Genomic DNA, 22,660 nt, shown 5'->3' with positions numbered 1-22,660 from the left:
CTTACTCATTCCAACTCTCACTGACCTTTTGTCTCAATACATCTACATCCAAACCTTCCCCACGCCACACATTTAAGCACTGCTTCCCTTAAATACCTTGCTCTCCCCTTCCGTTCCCCTAGTATCATTTACTTTCACCCTACGCCATTTCTCACGTAATCTCCCTCGGCATCTCGGTACGCACGTCACTTTTCCAAGCTCGCTCACTCTCACCGCTTCTCTACACGCCATTTCCTCTTAAATAGCACGGCAAACTCCACCAGTTCCACCAAGGCTACCTGCCCCTCTCAGAACGTCCGTAATCAACAACTCCCCCCTCCTCCTTCGCACACCTGTCACTTATCACATGATCTAACAGTGCTCGTTAACCCCCCGACCCTATCCACCAACGTATACATATGTGTAATCATTACCTACAGCTGAACAGATGCGAGCACCACATACCTCACGAAGAACGTCCATGAGACGGGGGGGACCACAGCCTTTTACAAGTCTTCGCCACCTTCCTCTACGGGGCTTCGCATAACACACGGATTCGTAATATCACACGTACCTAAAGGAAAGGAGAATCAACAGATTCTGAGGAGGAACAACTAAACAGGTCGTTCACTTGTAAGCAAGAGATGATTCATCTTACAAAGCTCTCTCGTCATTAAGAAATAACCAAGACTAAATACCTCTCTCTTGAATACTGAATGATCAGAAGTTCGATCGAAGCGATTTGACAACAACTAAAAAAATTGGGGCAAGTTGCTAACGATTTTCTGTGCAACAAATAAATGGGCGACTATACACACAGCCTACGGATGTAATGTCCAATTCGAAGGAAAACCTTTCACCACAAAGAACATTTAGGTCAAGGACGGGGTCTTCCTCACACCTACATGATCGTATTATAGACTTCATTCAAAATAACAAGCAAATGGAAATCGAAAGATATTTTTTTTTTTTTGTCGGCTAAAATAAGAATTTGACGATTTTTAAACACCATTCTTAAAATAAGAATAATAACAAAGTAAAAATCAAACGAGCTTTCAGTATTATCATACTAAGTGAAGGTGGGAGGCAAGGGGCATAAATATATGCAAAAGGGTGTAATACAAAGATCAATTAGAAAAAACGATTAAAATACATGGAAGGGAAGACATGGTAAACAACACAGACGCCAATAAAAAACGCATAATTATACAACTCAAAAAAAATAAAGAATAAAATCTAGAAATAAGAAACAAATGAACAATAATCACTTCTAATAATATTCTACTTACTTGCCCTATCTATATCAATTTCAAGTCACATCTCTCCATTAAATTACGTAAACAAAGGCAGTAAGTTCTTCGGGGTCCAATGTAATTAAAAATCCGTTTTCTACACTATGCAAGCAATTTGTTTTTCTTTTTTAGTCCCCCCCCTCACCCCGGACATTATTGTAAAACGTAGGATGAATCCAGCTTGTATTACAGAAGCATTAGAAAATTACAATATAGCAGAGTGCATCGGTACATTGCAAAGCATATCTGCGAAATATTATTTTTTTTTTTTCCCCCCCCACCCCTGATTTTCCAAATGGCAGAATAATTCCATTACAACCCTGCCAATCAAATTACATGTTGGAACGCTTGGGGAAAAAGAAACGCGAGAGCTGATTGGTCAGGAGAGGATGAAGGATTTGATTGGCGAAAGATTAGGATGGTGTAATTGACAACAACGATTTCCAGTGAGTGACTGAATCTATTGTTAATAAGGCGATCAGACACGACTGATCAGGTTAGTCCCTACGAAAGCCTTTTTTTTAATAGATTCGACTTTGGCAGTTACTGTCACGGATATACAGTGAGGGATTATATACTTCAGCACATATATTGAAGATCAGGACACCTCGACATCCCACACACACACACACACACACACACACACGGGACGATACACACATAGCTGACCTGTGCCATTAATGACACACACACACACACACACACACACACATAGCTGACCTGTGCCACTGACACACACACACACACAACCCGACCTGTGCCCGTAATGGCACCCCCGAAAACGGGGTGTCAAAGACCAGGGTCCGTGCCGGGCTCCCAGGTACGTCTGTGTGTCGTGTAACAGGCCCATCCAACTGGCTGGTTGGAATCGCCTCTACAGCGAATCATTGACTAGTTAACCCCATTCCAAACGCTCTCATATGAGCAAATCAAACATCGAAATATCTATCTATCTATCTATCTATCTATCTATCTATCTATATATATATGTATATACACACACAAGGACCACAGTCAAAACCCCCTACTGCAACCTGAACCCCCTCTCGTATGGAGGTCCGGGTGTCTGTGGGCGAGGCCGGATTATCCGTAAACCCAGCTGCGCTGGGTTCGGCTCCACCATCGGCCACCGTCCGCCAACACATACACCAAGACGCGGGAATAACTATCGTACAGCATAACATCTCCCCAAGGGAGAGGAGGGGAGATGGGGGGGGATATCATACCCACGACCTGAGGTGTTGGAACCGGGTTCTAAACGACCCGATCCAGACTGCAACCACAGGATTTCATCATACGTGTGTGTACACACACCAGACTGAGCCGTGGAAGGCCATAAGTGACTCGAAGAATGTAAGTATAAGTAATGGCGGGTGTGTGTGTGTGTGTGTGTGTGTGTGTGTGTGTAACACTGTCAAAACTCAAATCTTCATGGGTCTTAGAATGTTTAATTAGTTCTCTGACGACGACGGTACGACCCACGAGCACGACGGTACACTACGGTACGACCCTTGATCGCGAAGGTACGAACCATGACCACTACGGTACGACCCTTGAGCACGACTGTACGACCCTCTGAGCACGACGGTGAGGACATCTGCTCTTGCACCCAACCCTTTCAAGGGGGGAGGTGTGGGGGGGTCGGGTCGGTCGTCAGGCCAAGGGTCATAAGGGTCATCGCAACCACTGGGGTCGTTATTACCGTCTAGCTCAAGAACCTAACTAGAATGAAAAAAAGATAAAAAAAAAAAAGGAAAATGAATGAAAAAAAAAAAATTCATATTGTACAATTCCGTGTTGTGTGACACACTTCCTCTCTCCCTCTCTCCCTCTCCCTCTCCCGTACACACAATGCCCGTCAACTACTCTCGTGAAAAAAGCCACCACACATGAAAACCATTACTATACTCCCAACAACACCATTTGCACCGCATGAATATTAATTAGCTCATTAACATGTATGAACGGCTATCCCACACTTTTTTTTTCCCCTCCCCCCAAAATGATACACTAATACATGACAAGCTCACTGGAGAAAAAATTATATATATATATATATATATATATATATATATATATATATATATATATATATATATATATATATATATATATATATATATGGGGTCCCCGGCACCACATGGAGAAAAATGATCATATAAAAAGGTCTTACATCAATCTGAAAAACACATTCCCTGACTAAACATTAAACTGAGGGTAACGAACCATTCCTCACCATCTTATAAAACTGTAGTGAACTTGTGCCTCGTCCACCACCACGAACTTTATGAACTGCGGACACTCTGGCCACCCACAGACGCTTGACCTTTGACCTGACCTTTATGTTTGAGATCCCTTAAGGGTCAGGGCAAATGGCCCCTTCGCCATACCCAAGGGTCGTACGGTCGTGCTCAAGGGGTCGTTCGGTCGTGCTCGAGGGTCGTACGGTCGTGCTCAAGGGGTCGTACGGTCGTGCTCAAGGGGTCGTTCGGTCGTGCTCATGGGGGTCAGTCGTAAGATTGCAGTGAATAATCTACCGAAAGATCAATAACATGTAAGTACTCGACATGATCATCACGAGCGTTTAAGAATGGTAGACAAAGAATACAGACTCCGCCCCACGCCCGCGATCGAAAGTGTGTATGCTGGCGTGCATGTCAGTCAGCTAACCAACCCAAAATCATTTCATGGACATTACACGAGTCGATCAATAACAACAAACGCTTCTCAAGAGAAACACCCAAAATAAATAAATAAATAAATGAAGTAGAGGAATGTCAACACTTCTCAAGATAAACTCGCCAAAAAAAATAAATAAATAAACTAGAGGAATGTAAACCAATGATAATCATTGCCATCTTGTACCGAAAATTACGCAAAGACAGATGACGGTCGAGTGCAACAACAAAAAAAAAAAAAATATATAAACTAGAGGAATGTAAACAAGCAATAACCAATACCATCTTGTACCGGAAATTACACAAAGACAGACGAGGGCCAAATCGATCTATGCAACTGTAAATCAATATTTGAGCATTACAAGTGAATCCAAAGATCTACGAAACATTAAATGACACAATAATTCACTGGGCTGGAATGTTTGCAGGCGGTGGTCTACAAAGTGGCAGAGTTATGCCCCAAAATCATTTGAGTGACTTAGCAAATACTTAACTCTTTAAGTAAATCATCATATATAAATATATGAATCATTATAAGAAAGCAGTTTCTCACGCGATAAATCTTTGTATGTTTGTCACATGTAAATAAACAGCGGAATACAAACACTGGGATGGTCTTTCAATAGAGCTTAACACAGACCAGACATGCAGTGAGATGGTGTATGGTTTACAATCATCTTCAACACATAAAGGTGTTTATATAATATATATATATATATATATATATATATATATATATATATATATACATATATACACACACACACACACACACACACACACGAGTCTATATATTAAGAGGGACCCTAAAAAACGGGATGTACCTGTGTAAATATCGAACAAGGGACCCAAACAATGTAATTACCAGCACATAATCATGTGTCTTACAGTAAACAGATCGTTTACATGCAATTACTCTGGGAGACTCATATATAAACAAGCGCCACGCATGCAATACGTTGACTAATTCTATGTAATTCCCGTCAACAAATAAATATTCATACCAATACTCTAATAGCATATTGGTATGTATATATATATATATATATATATATATATATATATATATATATATATATATATATATATATATACTGGACTTGAATGATATTTCCCCCCCACTCCCATCCCACACGTAAACGAGAGCTTTGCAATAACAGCATAGGAGAGTAAGGGTCGAACTGCCCCCATGGAAGCGCAAAGACACTGTTAATAGCGCCCCCTAGAGAAATCGCGTCGAGTAACAGTTCCCGGGTAATGGAGGGGTTTATATGGCCCTTACGATAGTCCAGGTGCTCGTTCCTGTGTTGTATCACTTGCTTGCCTCTGTTGCTCTGTCTCTCTCTCCCTCCCTCGCTCTACTGTATCAGGAGGGACAGTGCTCAGGCCACAAGACTTGAGGAACTGAGTCGGTCTACACGGACGGGGAGGGCACCAGAAGCTAGAGGTTACGGACCGACATGGTACGGGAGAAACACACGCATTAATCATGCCTATATCTTGTACGACATGACAAACTGATTACGAAAAAAAAAGTGGTGAATGGTATCATTCATAGATAATCAACCTAGAGAATTTTGCAGACACGGTCCTTAAAGGTGGAGAGAGAGAGAGAGAGGAGGAGGAGGAGGAGGAGGAGGAGGAGGAGGAGGAGGAGGAGGAGGAGGAGGAGGAGGAGGAGGGAATGACGGAGGAAGGCAGACTGAATTCCACAGCTTCGCTATACGCGGAAGAGACGTCGTATCATAACGTTTAATCCTGGTGTGGCTGGCCTGCACGCAATATCTGGCGGATGCAGCAGCCAGGCACGTGTCATGGGTCCAAGCTCGCCTCCCAGGAGCAGCAAGGGGGCACACACACACACACACACACACACACACACACACACCTCACGTATGTCTGACACGTGAGTGGTACTAGATATTGTTGTTGACCTCAGGGTGCGTGTGATCTGGCAGTATGTCATTACAGATCCAAACCTTTGAGACGAACAATGGGATTCTGGTCTTTGACCAGGCCTTTGGGCACAACCGCACGACTCTTGGCAAAATGATGGCTTGGCCTCTGACCACCTGCCCTTGGAGCACGACGGCACACGGCCCTTGCCTATCATACCCCGGGGCTCGGCAGAGGTCGACCTCTCACCCAAAACATCGCCCGTGGACACAACACAACTCTCTTCTTTACCCTCTTGTGTTGACGCCCTTCATGGAGGGGTATCGTCTCCTGCTCTTTTCTTTTTTTTTTTTTCCTTAAACTCAAGCCTCGTCAAATCTATTCCAGTGTCGTACATACCCTAGAATTTATAACGACGATCCTCTCCTTTACGAAAAGGTGTTATGGATCAAAGATTCATGATGTGATCAACAAAGATTATGAGAAAAAAAAAAGAAAGAGAAGAAATCCAGGGTCCCCCACACCTACTCTGAGGAAGACTGGAGTCTAAGGGAACAAGTGAACACTGTGGAACAGCGCAACTATAGTACACATACCATAGAAGATCATGTTAGATCGGGTGGTTATAATCGAGTGAGGTAGGTCAGGTGTCGTGATGGACAAATGACGGTCATACATCATGCAAAAAAAATAAACCATTTCTTTCCAACTTGAAAACAAAAAAAAAAGCGACACTACTCAATTGTGTCAGTAAATACGTATGTACGAGCCTTCGCTGTGTACGATGATTAAGCGTATTGAGTTATGTTGCTAAAACAGACAAGAGAACAAGCGACGGACAGTCGGGCCAGCAGTGTTCTTGATGTTCCAGGGTATTAACAATCTCTCGCCTAATTGGATCTGTGTTGGTGGATGTCTGTATCGGTAGGGGGTAGGAAGCGCCCCCCCCCCCCCCCACCTTAGAGGCACCGTTGGTATTGTGACTTACTGGGACCGGCGGGCAAACCTCTTCGAGCCTTGGACAGGACGGTACGAGCCTTGAGGACGACGGTACGAGCCTTGAGGACGACGGTACGAGCCTTGAGGACGAAGGTACGGGCCTTGAGGACGACGGTAAGGGCCTTGAGGACGAAGGTACGGGCCTTGAGGACGACGGTACGAGCCTTGAGGACGACGGTACGGGCCTTGAGGACGACGGTACGAGCCTTGAACAGGGCAGTTCGGGCCTTGAGCACGACGGTACCAAGCCTTGAACACGACGTTACCGAGCCCTGGGTGCAGGCGTTCAAACGTTCACCCTGCTCACGTTCCGCCAGGGAACGGAACGAAGCATGTCGAAGGAACGGAGGGAGGCGATGAACCACAAGGAAAAGAGATATGGAAGGGTATACAAGATGCATCAGATGGGATGGTGTGGTGGGAGGGAGTGTTGTTGAGTTGGTAGTGAACAACGTCTGCTGCTTGTACACAAGGGGAAAAATATCATTGCAGTGAAGGCAACACAGAAAAATGAAACTATCAATGAGACGAAACAAAAAAAATAATCATAAAACACACCCGATATGACAATCATATAATTTCCGAATTTATCTCCACCTGATTTTTTTTTCATCCTGATTTTTGGCTCTCATTATGTTTATTGACGTTTTTGTTTTTGTTTTTATCACGACTCATCTTTATTTACAGTCTTGATATATTTCCTTTTTGGTAAACAAGAGTCCTCCTCTTTACGTTCGGGTGGTGTGAGGGAAGGGGTTGGGTCAACTGTATATATCACATGCTAATTACGTGTTACAGAGGGGCGGGAAGGAGAGAGAGAGAGAGGGAACCTGGCCATCCAATCAGGCACTGTGGCCCTCCCTGCTCTCCCCCTTCCACCGTAACGCAAGTGCCACGTTTGGCACCCTTCCCCTTCTACCTCCCCACACCCCTTCATCTCCCCCTACACTCCCCTACGGCACACAGGTGCCATTATAAACATCCCCACCACACCCATCTCCCCCACCCACTTCCCCTCCTGTATTACTGCAGTCCGCCCCTCATGTTGTACCCCGGTGATCAACTCCCTCCCCCTCTCTGTTCTCCCCCACACAGTGATACATCTCCACACACCAGTCTCTTCTTATTATTCCTAAAATTTAAGATACTATTTTTTTTTCTTTTTTTTTTTTGACCATTTTCTTTTTCCCTTGTCTAAAAGCCTTCCTTCGTCCCCATCCCATTTTCTCCCCAGTCATCACCACCACTCTTTTAATTTTTTTTCCTATTCTTCCCATTTCTCCTTTCAGGTTTTAAACTCCCCCCCCCCCCTCACCATCACACCCCTCACTCCTGGATACCTCATATTTTCTCTGCTTGTCTCCCCTTGTCTGAAAGGTTTTCTCCCTCGTTCTCCACCCCCTTTTTTTTTTTTTCTCCCCCTCCCCTGTATCCTCCCACGTTAACTCCCCCACCAGAGTCGGGCCAGTGGTTCAACCCTCCCCCCCTCAAGATGCCTTCTCACCCTTCCTTGTACTATTCTACTGAGATTCGACCTCAACCCTCCCCTCCCCCCTACACATACACCCTCCACACACCCTAATCACCCTACTCGGTTGCACTCTGCCCTAATCGTCCTCCTCCTCGCTTTCTTCTCCCAGCCAGTGAGTCTAAGCCCATTCCTCCCTCTGTGTTTCCACGTCAATCCTCTCTAACTCTCACCTTTTCTTCGCTCAAACCTCGTACACCCTCGACATCCACTCTCCCTACTCTCCCACACACACACACACACACACTCTCTCTCTTTCTCTTTCTCACCCCCTCCCTCTCTCTCTCACTGTCTCTGTTGTCTCCCCTCGCCCCTCTGCGGTTCACAACCCCTCCACAAGCACTCCATTATCAGTATCATCTACTCATCTACCCTTATCTACGCCTCCACAACGGCCCGGCGCTGCAGGAGAGCCGGGAGAGGGACGGGGAGAGAGAGAGAGAGAGAGAGGAGGGGAAGATAGGAGGGCTCTCTCTCTCTCTCTCTCTCTCTCTCTCTCTCTCTCTCTCTCTCTCTCTCTCTCTCTCTCTCTCGCTGCCGTGGGAACGCTGCCGTCTGGTGTTGGTGGTGGTGGTGGCGGTGGAGATAGTGTTGGTGATGGTGATGGAGACAATGTTGGTGATGGTGGTGGTGGCGGCAGGCAGGCACTTGATACCGATAAACCTCCTCCCTACAAACACTTGTCGCCCCCCCCCCCCCCCACCTTAGAGGCACGTTGGTATTGTATGATCTTACTGGGCCCGGCGGGCAAACCTCTTCGAGCCTTGGACAGGACGGTACGAGCCTTGAGGACGACGGTACGAGCCTTGAGGACGACGGTACGAGCCTTGAGGACGAAGGTACGGGCCTTGAGGACGACGGTAAGGGCCTTGAGGACGAAGGTACGGGCCTTGAGGACGACGGTACGAGCCTTGAGGACGACGGTACGAGCCTTGAGGACGACGGTACGAGCCTTGAGGACGACGGTAAGGGCCTTGAGGACGAAGGTACGGGCCTTGAGGACGACGGTACGAGCCTTGAGGACGACGGTACGAGCCTTGAGGACGACGGTACGAGCCTTGAGGACGACGGTACGAGCCTTGAGGACGACGGTAAGGGCCTTGAGGACGAAGGTACGGGCCTTGAGGACGACGGTACGAGCCTTGAGGACGACGGTAAGGGCCTTGAGGACGACGGTACGAGCCTTGAGGACGACGGTACGAGCCTTGAGGACGACGGTAAGGGCCTTGAGGACGACGGTACGAGCCTTGAGGACGACGGTAAGGGCCTTGAGGACGAAGGTACGGGCCTTGAGGACGACGGTAAGGGCCTTGAGGACGACGGTACGAGCCTTGAGGACGACGGTACGAGCCTTGAGGACGACGGTAAGGGCCTTGAGGACGACGGTACGAGCCTTGAGGACGACGGTAAGGGCCTTGAGGACGAAGGTACGGGCCTTGAGGACGACGGTACGAGCCTTGAGGACGACGGTAAGGGCCTTGAGGACGACGGTACGAGCCTTGAGGACGACGGTAAGGGCCTTGAGGACGACGGTACGAGCCTTGAGGACGACGGTACGAGCCTTGAGGACGACGGTAAGGGCCTTGAGGACGAAGGTACGGGCCTTGAGGACGACGGTAAGGGCCTTGAGGACGACGGTAAGGGCCTTGAGGACGACGGTAAGGGCCTTGAGGACGACGGTAAGGGCCTTGAGGACGACGGTACGAGCCTTGAGGACGACGGTAAGGGCCTTGAGGACGACGGTACGAGCCTTGAGGACGACGGTACGAGCCTTGAGGACGACGGTAAGGGCCTTGAGGACGACGGTACGAGCCTTGAGGACGACGGTAAGGGCCTTGAGGACGAAGGTACGGGCCTTGAGGACGACGGTACGAGCCTTGAGGACGACGGTACGAGCCTTGAGGACGACGGTACGAGCCTTGAGGACGACGGTAAGGGCCTTGAGGACGACGGTACGAGCCTTGAGGACGACGGTACGAGCCTTGAGGACGACGGTACGAGCCTTGAGGACGACGGTACGAGCCTTGAGGACGACGGTACGAGCCTTGAGGACGACGGTAAGGGCCTTGAGGACGACGGTAAGGGCCTTGAGGACGACGGTACGAGCCTTGAGGACGACGGTAAGGGCCTTGAGGACGACGGTACGAGCCTTGAGGACGACGGTACGAGCCTTGAGGACGACGGTAAGGGCCTTGAGGACGACGGTACGAGCCTTGAGGACGACGGTACGAGCCTTGAGGACGACGGTAAGGGCCTTGAGGACGACGGTACGAGCCTTGAGGACGACGGTACGAGCCTTGAGGACGACGGTAAGGGCCTTGAGGACGACGGTACGAGCCTTGAGGACGACGGTAAGGGCCTTGAGGACGACGGTACGAGCCTTGAGGACGACGGTAAGGGCCTTGAGGACGACGGTACGAGCCTTGAGGACGACGGTACGAGCCTTGAGGACGACGGTAAGGGCCTTGAGGACGACGGTAAGGGCCTTGAGGACGAAGGTACGGGCCTTGAGGACGACGGTACGAGCCTTGAGGACGACGGTACGAGCCTTGAGGACGACGGTACGAGCCTTGAGGACGACGGTACGAGCCTTGAGGACGACGGTACGAGCCTTGAGGACGACGGTACGAGCCTTGAGGACGACGGTACGAGCCTTGAGGACGACGGTAAGGGCCTTGAGGACGACGGTACGAGCCTTGAGGACGACGGTACGAGCCTTGAGGACGACGGTACGAGCCTTGAGGACGACGGTACGAGCCTTGAGGACGACGGTACGAGCCTTGAGGACGACGGTACGAGCCTTGAGGACGACGGTACGAGCCTTGAGGACGACGGTACGAGCCTTGAGGACGACGGTACGAGCCTTGAGGACGACGGTACGAGCCTTGAGGACGACGGTACGAGCCTTGAGGACGACGGTACGAGCCTTGAGGACGACGGTACGAGCCTTGAGGACGACGGTACGAGCCTTGAGGACGACGGTACGAGCCTTGAGGACGACGGTACGAGCCTTGAGGACGACGGTACGAGCCTTGAGGACGACGGTACGAGCCTTGAGGACGACGGTACGAGCCTTGAGGACGACGGTAAGGGCCTTGAGGACGACGGTACGAGCCTTGAGGACGACGGTACGAGCCTTGAGGACGACGGTAAGGGCCTTGAGGACGACGGTACGAGCCTTGAGGACGACGGTAAGGGCCTTGAGGACGAAGGTACGGGCCTTGAGGACGACGGTAAGGGCCTTGAGGACGAAGGTACGGGCCTTGAGGACGACGGTACGAGCCTTGAGGACGACGGTACGAGCCTTGAGGACGACGGTACGAGCCTTGAGGACGACGGTACGAGCCTTGAGGACGACGGTACGAGCCTTGAGGACGACGGTAAGGGCCTTGAGGACGACGGTAAGGGCCTTGAGGACGACGGTAAGGGCCTTGAGGACGACGGTAAGGGCCTTGAGGACGACGGTAAGGGCCTTGAGGACGAAGGTACGGGCCTTGAGGACGACGGTAAGGGCCTTGAGGACGACGGTACGAGCCTTGAGGACGACGGTACGAGCCTTGAGGACGACGGTAAGGGCCTTGAGGACGACGGTACGAGCCTTGAGGACGACGGTACGAGCCTTGAGGACGACGGTACGAGCCTTGAGGACGACGGTAAGGGCCTTGAGGACGACGGTAAGGGCCTTGAGGACGACGGTAAGGGCCTTGAGGACGAAGGTACGGGCCTTGAGGACGACGGTAAGGGCCTTGAGGACGACGGTAAGGGCCTTGAGGACGAAGGTACGGGCCTTGAGGACGACGGTACGAGCCTTGAGGACGACGGTACGAGCCTTGAGGACGACGGTAAGGGCCTTGAGGACGACGGTAAGGGCCTTGAGGACGACGGTAAGGGCCTTGAGGACGACGGTACGAGCCTTGAGGACGACGGTAAGGGCCTTGAGGACGACGGTACGAGCCTTGAGGACGACGGTAAGGGCCTTGAGGACGACGGTAAGGGCCTTGAGGACGACGGTACGAGCCTTGAGGACGACGGTACGAGCCTTGAGGACGACGGTACGAGCCTTGAGGACGACGGTACGAGCCTTGAGGACGACGGTACGAGCCTTGAGGACGACGGTAAGGGCCTTGAGGACGACGGTACGAGCCTTGAGGACGACGGTACGAGCCTTGAGGACGACGGTACGAGCCTTGAGGACGACGGTACGAGCCTTGAGGACGACGGTACGAGCCTTGAGGACGACGGTACGAGCCTTGAGGACGACGGTAAGGGCCTTGAGGACGACGGTACGAGCCTTGAGGACGACGGTACGAGCCTTGAGGACGACGGTACGAGCCTTGAGGACGACGGTACGAGCCTTGAGGACGACGGTAAGGGCCTTGAGGACGACGGTACGAGCCTTGAGGACGACGGTAAGGGCCTTGAGGACGACGGTAAGGGCCTTGAGGACGAAGGTACGGGCCTTGAGGACGACGGTACGAGCCTTGAGGACGACGGTACGAGCCTTGAGGACGACGGTACGAGCCTTGAGGACGACGGTACGAGCCTTGAGGACGACGGTACGAGCCTTGAGGACGACGGTACGAGCCTTGAGGACGACGGTACGAGCCTTGAGGACGACGGTACGAGCCTTGAGGACGACGGTACGAGCCTTGAGGACGACGGTACGAGCCTTGAGGACGACGGTAAGGGCCTTGAGGACGACGGTACGAGCCTTGAGGACGACGGTACGAGCCTTGAGGACGACGGTACGAGCCTTGAGGACGACGGTACGAGCCTTGAGGACGACGGTAAGGGCCTTGAGGACGACGGTACGAGCCTTGAGGACGACGGTACGAGCCTTGAGGACGACGGTAAGGGCCTTGAGGACGAAGGTACGGGCCTTGAGGACGACGGTAAGGGCCTTGAGGACGACGGTAAGGGCCTTGAGGACGACGGTACGAGCCTTGAGGACGACGGTAAGGGCCTTGAGGACGACGGTACGAGCCTTGAGGACGACGGTAAGGGCCTTGAGGACGACGGTACGAGCCTTGAGGACGACGGTAAGGGCCTTGAGGACGACGGTACGAGCCTTGAGGACGACGGTAAGGGCCTTGAGGACGAAGGTACGGGCCTTGAGGACGACGGTAAGGGCCTTGAGGACGACGGTAAGGGCCTTGAGGACGACGGTACGAGCCTTGAGGACGACGGTAAGGGCCTTGAGGACGACGGTACGAGCCTTGAGGACGACGGTAAGGGCCTTGAGGACGACGGTACGAGCCTTGAGGACGACGGTACGAGCCTTGAGGACGACGGTACGAGCCTTGAGGACGACGGTACGAGCCTTGAGGACGACGGTACGAGCCTTGAGGACGACGGTACGAGCCTTGAGGACGACGGTACGAGCCTTGAGGACGACGGTACGAGCCTTGAGGACGACGGTAAGGGCCTTGAGGACGACGGTACGAGCCTTGAGGACGACGGTACGAGCCTTGAGGACGACGGTACGAGCCTTGAGGACGACGGTAAGGGCCTTGAGGACGACGGTACGAGCCTTGAGGACGACGGTACGAGCCTTGAGGACGACGGTACGAGCCTTGAGGACGACGGTAAGGGCCTTGAGGACGACGGTAAGGGCCTTGAGGACGACGGTAAGGGCCTTGAGGACGACGGTACGAGCCTTGAGGACGACGGTAAGGGCCTTGAGGACGACGGTACGAGCCTTGAGGACGACGGTACGAGCCTTGAGGACGACGGTACGAGCCTTGAGGACGACGGTAAGGGCCTTGAGGACGAAGGTACGGGCCTTGAGGACGACGGTAAGGGCCTTGAGGACGACGGTAAGGGCCTTGAGGACGACGGTACGAGCCTTGAGGACGACGGTACGAGCCTTGAGGACGACGGTACGAGCCTTGAGGACGACGGTACGAGCCTTGAGGACGACGGTACGAGCCTTGAGGACGACGGTACGAGCCTTGAGGACGACGGTACGAGCCTTGAGGACGACGGTAAGGGCCTTGAGGACGAAGGTACGGGCCTTGAGGACGACGGTACGAGCCTTGAGGACGACGGTACGAGCCTTGAGGACGACGGTACGAGCCTTGAGGACGACGGTACGAGCCTTGAGGACGACGGTACGAGCCTTGAGGACGACGGTAAGGGCCTTGAGGACGACGGTACGAGCCTTGAGGACGACGGTACGAGCCTTGAGGACGACGGTACGAGCCTTGAGGACGACGGTACGAGCCTTGAGGACGACGGTACGAGCCTTGAGGATCAACGAATCCAGTTTTAAAGTCGTTCCTTCCCGGCTACACACACATACATAATCCTCACCTGCCATACGAACACGGTGGCTCGTCTACGCCCGAAGAGTTCCCTGGATGATTAATATCACAGATTAATATAATCCCCCGAGTCTTGACTCTCTCTCTCTCTCTCTCTCTCTCTCTCTCTCTCTGGTTGTCTCGTCGCCTCGCCCCTGTCTGTCTGTCTGTCTGTCGTATGAACGGTATGATCATCCCTACCCGCTCAACACGGCTGGCTGGACCCGTGTGTGATTAACCTCTCAACTGGACTCCAACTCATCAACTTAGCTTAAGATAGTTTCAGTTATAATACGAGATTATTATTTTCTTTTTCTTTCTTTCTTTCTTTCTTTCTTTCTTTCTTTATTTCTTTCCCCCTGATACGACTTTTCGTGAAGGTCGTGCTCTGCGACCCTGGTTTACTGAGCGATGTCTGAGCACTGTATCAAGTGTTGTTCTCCTCTTACTAAATCCCCCGACAGAGTCTCTCTCTATCAGGATAGCACAACCAACCAGTCTATGTAGGATTACATCACAACAAATCCCTGGTCAGGATAGCACAACCAACCAGTCTATGTAGGATTACATCACAACAAATCCCTGGTCAGGATAGCACAACCAACCAGTCTATGTAGGATTACATCACAACAAATCCCTGGTCAGGATAGCAATGTAGGATTACATCACAATAAATCCCTGGTCAGGATAGCACACCTAACCAATCTATGTAGGATTACATCACAATAAATCCCCTGATATCATTCAGACTGGGCTGTAACCCTGTAATCCACAGTGGTGGATTGAGTGGGGTTCATAGATTACACTGAAGAGAACCAGGACGCAAGCGTGCGTCAGCCTGTGAAACAAACGCCAAGATGTGAAGTAACACCTCGAGGGGTAGATCAAGTTATAACTTCAGTATGTTAGGTGACATGCTCGAGTGGTACATCAAGTTATAACTCCAGTATATGAAGTGACATGCTCGAGTGGTGTATCAAGTTATAACTCCAGAACGTGAAGTGACTGGTTCGAGTGCCACATTAAGTTATAACTTCAGTATATGAAGTGACATGCTCGAGTTGTAGATCAAGTTATAACTCCAGTATATGAAGTGACATGCTCGAGTGGTACATCAAGTTATAACCCCAGAATGTGAAGTGACACGTTCGAGTCACAGATCAAGTTATAACTCCAGCTGAAGGAGGACTGCAACATCTCTTCAGGGGACGTTGTGAGAGAGGTGGTGTGTGTGTGTGTGTGGTGGGGAGAAAGGGGAGGAGGTGGGAGAGATGAAGCGAGTGACTGGCAGCAGACGTCCCCCGGATAAATATTATGGGAGAGGCTGGCAAGGGAAAGGTAGGGGGAGTGTGGGGTGGGTGGTTCCTTTTGTTATAGCTGTTGTATCTTCCAATCTCCAGCTCTTACTGTCTTCCATTCTCTCTCTCTCTCTCTCTCTCTCTCTCTCTCTCTCTCTCTCTCTCTCTCTCTCTCTCTCTCTCTCTCTCTCTCTCTCACACTATTTCTTTTCATCCCCCTAAAAAAGTCAAACTTAATGAGGCCAGCATCACAAAATAATCCCTCCTTCACACACACACACACACACACACACACACACACACACACACACACACACACACACACACGTAATTTCAGTATCTATAACTCATCCTCCACCCCCCCCCCAACCAGTTTCACCCCCATTCAAACATCCCCCCCTTCCCCATTCCCACCTCCTCTCAATGTCCCCCCTCCCCCTTTCCTTCCCCAAGTCAGTCGCCGCAACGTTTAATGAAGCGGTTATATTTAGACTGAAAAAAAAAAAATTGAATATTCATAGAAAAGCGGCGGGTGTGCGAGGGGGGAAGGGGGGAGGGGGGAGGGTAAGCGCCTTTGCTGGGCAAAGCGAACGCAACAGCTAACGGGTGAGGGGGGAGGGGGAGGGAGGGGGGGAGGGAGGGGGGGAGGGAGGAGGGTCACTAACTTGTAGAGGGATTAAGTCAACAACCCCACCACCCACAACCCTACCCCCCCCCTCCCCCAAAAATACCCCCTCCTTAAGAGAGCGAAGGAACGTACCCCCTCCCCTCCCTTTCCCCCCTCCCTCCCCAACCCTCTACCTCAACCCACCCTCGTGCCATGATGGTACGAGGCGACCCCCTTTGCTAACGGTCATTGCTCTTTCCACCTGACCTTTAAGGGTCAGGTCAAAGACCATGAGCTATCATACCCGGGGAGGGGGGGTGGTTAAGGTCGTGTGGTTGTGCTCGAGGGTCGTCCCGTCGTGCTCGAGGGTGGGGGGTTGGGGGGGGGGGGGTGTCGGTCGTCATCATCGTACTCAAGGGGTTTTCAAAGACCTTTTAAAGAAAAAGGTAGTTATACGATTCGATAGTCCCAAGGAAACGAGAGAGCATAGAAAAGAAGGGTAACTCAAATGCCCCGCGGGAGAACAACAGAAGAAATCGCGACACAGAAAACGACATGGCAGGTTAGGTTAGCCCCGCACAAGGCAGGGAGACCTGGGGATAATTCACGACACGGCAAGGGCTGCGTAGCTGACGCACAGATACGCGGGAGGAAGGGGGGGGGGAGGGAAAAGAGGGGTGGTGTGGGAACAAAAATAATGAAACCTCAAGATTCTAACGCAGAGAACACCAACGAAGGATAATACACACACACACACACACACACACACACACACACACACACACACACACACACATATATATATATATATATATATATATATATATATATATATATATATATATATATATATATATATATATCAACGGCACTGACTCAGCAGAGGTACTACAAATATGATGACACCGCGGGAGAGCTTATGTTTCGAAGTGTGTTATTCATGAAAGGCACTCAAGTGTGTGTGTGGGGGGAGAGGGGGGAGGGGGAGTGTCCTTGAGTGACAGGGATGTCTCACTGGGGGGATGGGAAGAGAGAGAGAAAGAGAATGAGAGAGAGTTCTCTCACACAAACCGCATTCAATGATCGTCAAGGAGAGGGGCTTGCCTTCTCTAATCATATATATATATATATATATATATATATATATATATATATATATATATATATATATATATATATATATATATATATATAACAATAAGTAGACTTTCTCCTTCTGTTTCTCTCACATCACATTATTACATATCACAGCACAGAACTCTTACAGGGAAGGAAGTCTTTTATATAATGTCAGAATTATATCTTTCATCATCGAGAAAAATACAAACAAATGTGGCAACACTGTGTGTGTGTGTATGTGTGTGTGTGTGTGTGTGTGTGTGTGTGTGTGTGTGTGTGTGTGTGTGTGTGTGTGTGTGTGCTTATCATTCAATGGTTTAACACGCGTTTTGCCCCATTTATACGCAAGGTACCCATGTACCGACAAGCCCCCGAGATGATGAACACCTGGGGTGCGTGTGGACCGACAGCCACGCCCAGGATTCGAACCCATTCCGAGCGGGCCCTTGCTGATCCACGACCAGGGAGGCAGCTTTGTGTATTAATCTGACTTAAGCCAACCTCTCCTGGCTAATGTTAACTTTCCATACCGAAAGTGGAAAAAAAAAAATGAAAATCGGAATTAAAATCTCCAAAAAAAGAAAAAAAAATCGTAATTAAAATCTTCAATCCGCTGGTTCTGTTTCCTTAGTTAAAAATTTCCACGTTTCCCTTCGCGCACTGTGGTGACACCAGGCCTCCAGAGAGCGGGGCAAACACAGCCTCAGTGCTCTGGGGTCTTTTCAGCCATATTCACCAATATTTTATGGCGATTATTCTCTTAAGCTTTTCACTTTATGAAAGAAATTATTGAGTGTGAAGGTCGAAATGTCCCCTTAATATATATGCGTTGGTGCTTAACGAAAACGAATATTAGGGAGCTACGACGAGGGGTAACTGCAATAAATGGTCCGATTAATGAATGAATATATATATATATATATATATATATATATATATATATATATATATATATATATATATATATATATATATATATATATATATATATATTCCTATCAGTCCACGGGGAGAATGAAACACGAAAAGTTACCAAGTGCACTTTCGTGTAATAATCACATCATCAGGGGAGACACGAGAGAGAAATATAACAGTCAGTTGATATACATCGAAGAGACGAAGCTAGGACGCCCTTTGGTAAACATGTGATTGTCCAAAACACACACACATATATATATATATTCGACGATTGAAACAGAAATACACAGCTACGTGCAACCGTAAAAACATTTATACATTCAGACGTGTACAGACTTAATACTACGTACAAACAAATATTACCAGATAAAATCTAAAGCTGCTTATGGTGTTATTCTTTTTCTCATTCTCGGTAAAGCAGGAAGTTCGGTCGAAACCCACACAGATTCCTAGGCGTTTATTTACTGAAACCTTGTTCTCGTGGGCACACAAGTACACACCTATATCTAAAGGTATCGACGAATTCAGTTGATCGATACAACAGAAGGAAAAAAAATGAAAACCAGCCTTTATATTGACCACTGAGCACAATATAATATATTCATATTGTGATCCTATCCAATATATATATATATATATATATATATATATATATATAGAGAGAGAGAGAGAGAGAGAGAGAGAGAGAGAGAGAGAGAGAGAGAGAGAGAGAGAGAGAGAGAGAGAGTGCAGTAGCAGGCCTGAGGGGAGGGGAGGGGAGGAGGAGAGGAGGGGGGAGGCCTACAAGAATATACCCAGGCATCACACACAGAGCCTGGCATCTGCTTCCTCCCTCTTCCTCCTCCTCCTCCTGCCTCTCCCTTTGTTCTCCCTGCTTCATCCACGCACCCTTCCCCCTTTTCTGTTCTCTGTTCTGCGCCCTCTATACCTCGTCCGTCCCCCGTCCCCTAACTTAACCGTTCTCTGTGCTTTAATACCAACTATTTACATTCCCCCTCTGTTCCTCATGTTCTACACCTAGATGCGTTCTCCCATCCCTCCCCTCCTCTCCCTCATGTTTGTTGTACTCATTAAATCCGTCGACCTCACAGCCCCCTTCCTCTCCACTGCGTATTCACCGAGCCATGACCTCTTGCAACAACTCCCACCCCACCTTTCCCTCCTCCCTCCCCTCACAAACCACCCTCCTCCTAACTCCTCCCCCCCCCAACACATCACCACTCGTCAACCTCACGTTACCTCAAACCATGAAAGGTCCTCCATCTGCTCCCCACCACCACCAGCAGGAGTAGTACCAGAAGTACCACTCACTCCCTCCACCGCACCGATCGATCTCAAACCAACCAAGAGATAAGTGTGCGAATGCAATCCCCGTGCCCCCTCACTTTCGCGCGCGCACACACACACACACACACACACACACACACACACACACACACACACACACACACACATACACCTATACTGTCCACCCACCGAGAGGGGGACGGGGTACAGACGCGGATGTATACAGGGATTTTCCGAAGCGATACCCTCGAATAATGAGGGAAGGCTGCTTTCCTTTCACAGGGCAAGTGTGCGTGTGTGTGTGTGTGTGTGTGTGTGTGTGTGTGTGTGTGTGTGTGTGTGTGTCGCCTATGGACCGAAACTTTATAAAAGCAAGCACGACACTGGGCCAGATGGGCCGTGCAAGGGATTTCCTCTTAAATGACTTTCATACGAGGGGCCTCCTCCTCCTCCTCCTCCTCCTCCTCCTCGGAGCTCCCTCCTCCTGAATATATTTAAAGCTTCGCAATTTCGGAAAATATTAGAGAGACACAGACACACACACACCCGACCCCCACCTCCATCCTACACACACACGCACACACACTACACACACACTTCCTGTAATCAAATTTTGTTATATCTGTCTACTTCCTTTGCATTGGAGGGCCATATTGTTTTGCAGTAGAGGGACATATTATTTCAAAGTGGAGGGCCGTATTGCTTTGCAGCAGAGGGGCATACTGCTTCACGGTGGAGGGGCATACTGCCTCACAGTGGCGGCACATAGTTTCACAGGGGAGGGGCATATTGCTTCACAGGGGACTGAAGTGAAACTACACAGACTTATTCCGTATACACAGGAGATGGGAATCTGATATCATGGTGGCTAATGGGATGGCAAATGAAGCATCTGAGACCTGGCTAATGGGATGGCAAATGAAGCATCTGAGACCTGGCTAATGGGATGAGAAGCGAAGCCTTCGAGACCTGGCTCCCTGGATCACACAAACAATACCCTCCAACATCACTGGAGTGAAGTCCAACCTTCCCTGACTGAGAAGCCAAGCGAGATTGAGGCGAATTTCTTATCGCCAAAATCTCTCGCGCCAATGAACCCCGCAGGAAAAAAAAAATAAAATTTCTTCGCAGGGTACTGGCGAGTGAGTGAGTGAGTGAGCGAGTATAAGCGACGCTCGTCTACCGCCCTCGTAAGATTTCCAATATCCACCTCAGCCCAAGAAGACTTCACCTCACGAGGCTGGCTGTACACAACACGAGCCACCCATGCTGCATACACTCGCATATCCACTTCGCCTAGGCTAAACAACCACCACAAGCCTTACGTCAGAAAAGAAAAATATAGTGTTCCCAATCTGCGTGGCTGGAGGAGCCTAACTGATCAAACTATTTCTTCTGGATGGTCTGAATCAAATGCGTTCTAAGACGCCACGGCCACATCCCGATATGAATGCACGAGCATTTCCCCCTCACAGACCACAGAATCATAAGAAACTCACATTCTCGTCCGAGCAGCAAGGACCATCAAACCGAAATAGTAATAAAGACGCGTCATTTCTCAGTAGAAAAGCCAAAGAGAATGAGGGAAAACAGATATCTTTTGTGTGTGTGTGTGTGTGTGTGTCTGTGTGTGTGTGTGTGTGTGTGTGTGTGTGTGTGTGTGTGTGTGTTAAACTTCCACTGGGGCCCTCACACTGAGAATGACTAGCACCAACTGCTCCTAGTGAGGGTGCTATCATAGCCATTGGTGCTGCGAGGAGAGGGAGGAGGAAAGAGCTAGGAAGGTACAGGACTTTGCTGGCGTTGCCTCAACACAAGCAGCAAGTACGGCAGGGCGCTGGGGAGGTGTATGTGACTGCATACGTCGTGGTGGGGGACGAGCGCGGGGGGTGGTAGCGGGTAAACATACACGCGGATAAGGAAGACATGAAAATGCGTATCAATGACCTCGAGGAGATCCTTGCGTTCCAGGAAAACGTAGGCCGAATCTGGCGAATGACCTGACCACAGGCGGGGCCCTGCAGGTAAGAGTGGGAGAGGTGTTCTACAGACGCACGGACGAGGGCCACAGGTCTACACCACAGGTGTAGTAAAAACCCCTGTGTATCGGGAACCTGTCCCTTTACATTTTAGGGAACTAAAGGTCCACTTATGTCCCGTCCGTAAGTCTTGTGGCAGACGCTTGTGTCGGGGGGGGATATTTCTACAACAATGCCCTCCCTCCTTCTACATTATTGTTTACATCTCGTCTTCTGAAGGCTGGGGCGGGAGGGGGCTTCACAAAGTCGCTCGCTCACGACTTCAGGGGTAATGTTTGTCTCCCGTCTTTCGTTTACATGTCGGAAAAGCGCGTAGGTTTTTCAGCTTCGTAGAAAAAAAAAAAGGGGGGGAGGGGGAGGGAGGGGGGGACACACACACACACATGCATTCTTCTCTCCCCATTTCTGCTACGAGACACATCAATTGAACACACACCCTTCGTCTTCCTCATCGCTCAAGGAAACTCTTGTGATGCGTAAAAGTTAATTTTTTTTTCTTTTTTTTCTTTTCCTAACCAGCGTGGATGGTGTTTTTTAAGACCCTTTAAGGTCACCAGCATCAGCGAACACTCCCTCCCTCACTCAGCGAAAATTTAGGTCTTGGGGGCGTCATTAGCGAGAGGCTGGGGAGATGAGGACGACGACACGGGCCCTGGAGACGCAAGCCCTTAAGGGAAGGAGGGAGGGATGATGCAGCGGGATGCCACATCCCTCAACC

At 50.0% G+C, this 22,660-nt stretch overlaps 1 protein-coding gene across 9 annotated transcripts in view; it reads right to left on the bottom strand.

The window, feature by feature from the left end:
• LOC139763866 (cell adhesion molecule Dscam2-like) overlaps window positions 1-22,660 on the bottom strand; it is a 441,821-nt gene that overhangs the window by 358,620 nt on the left and 60,541 nt on the right. For 3 of the 9 annotated variants that reach the window (XM_071690223.1, XM_071690222.1, XM_071690224.1), the window contains one exon: window positions 445-553. The exons of the other annotated variants lie outside the window; for them this stretch is intronic. The gene's annotated coding sequence lies outside the window, so the exon portion shown is untranslated. The remainder of the gene's footprint in view (window positions 1-444; window positions 554-22,660) is intronic. 9 annotated transcript variants of the gene reach the window in all.

This window comes from Panulirus ornatus, chromosome 48, assembly GCF_036320965.1.
Source record: "Panulirus ornatus isolate Po-2019 chromosome 48, ASM3632096v1, whole genome shotgun sequence".
NCBI classification, from domain to species: domain Eukaryota; kingdom Metazoa; phylum Arthropoda; class Malacostraca; order Decapoda; family Palinuridae; genus Panulirus; species Panulirus ornatus.
Note: the sequence above shows the minus strand (reverse complement) of the source record. Positions and strands in the feature narration are given on the sequence as shown.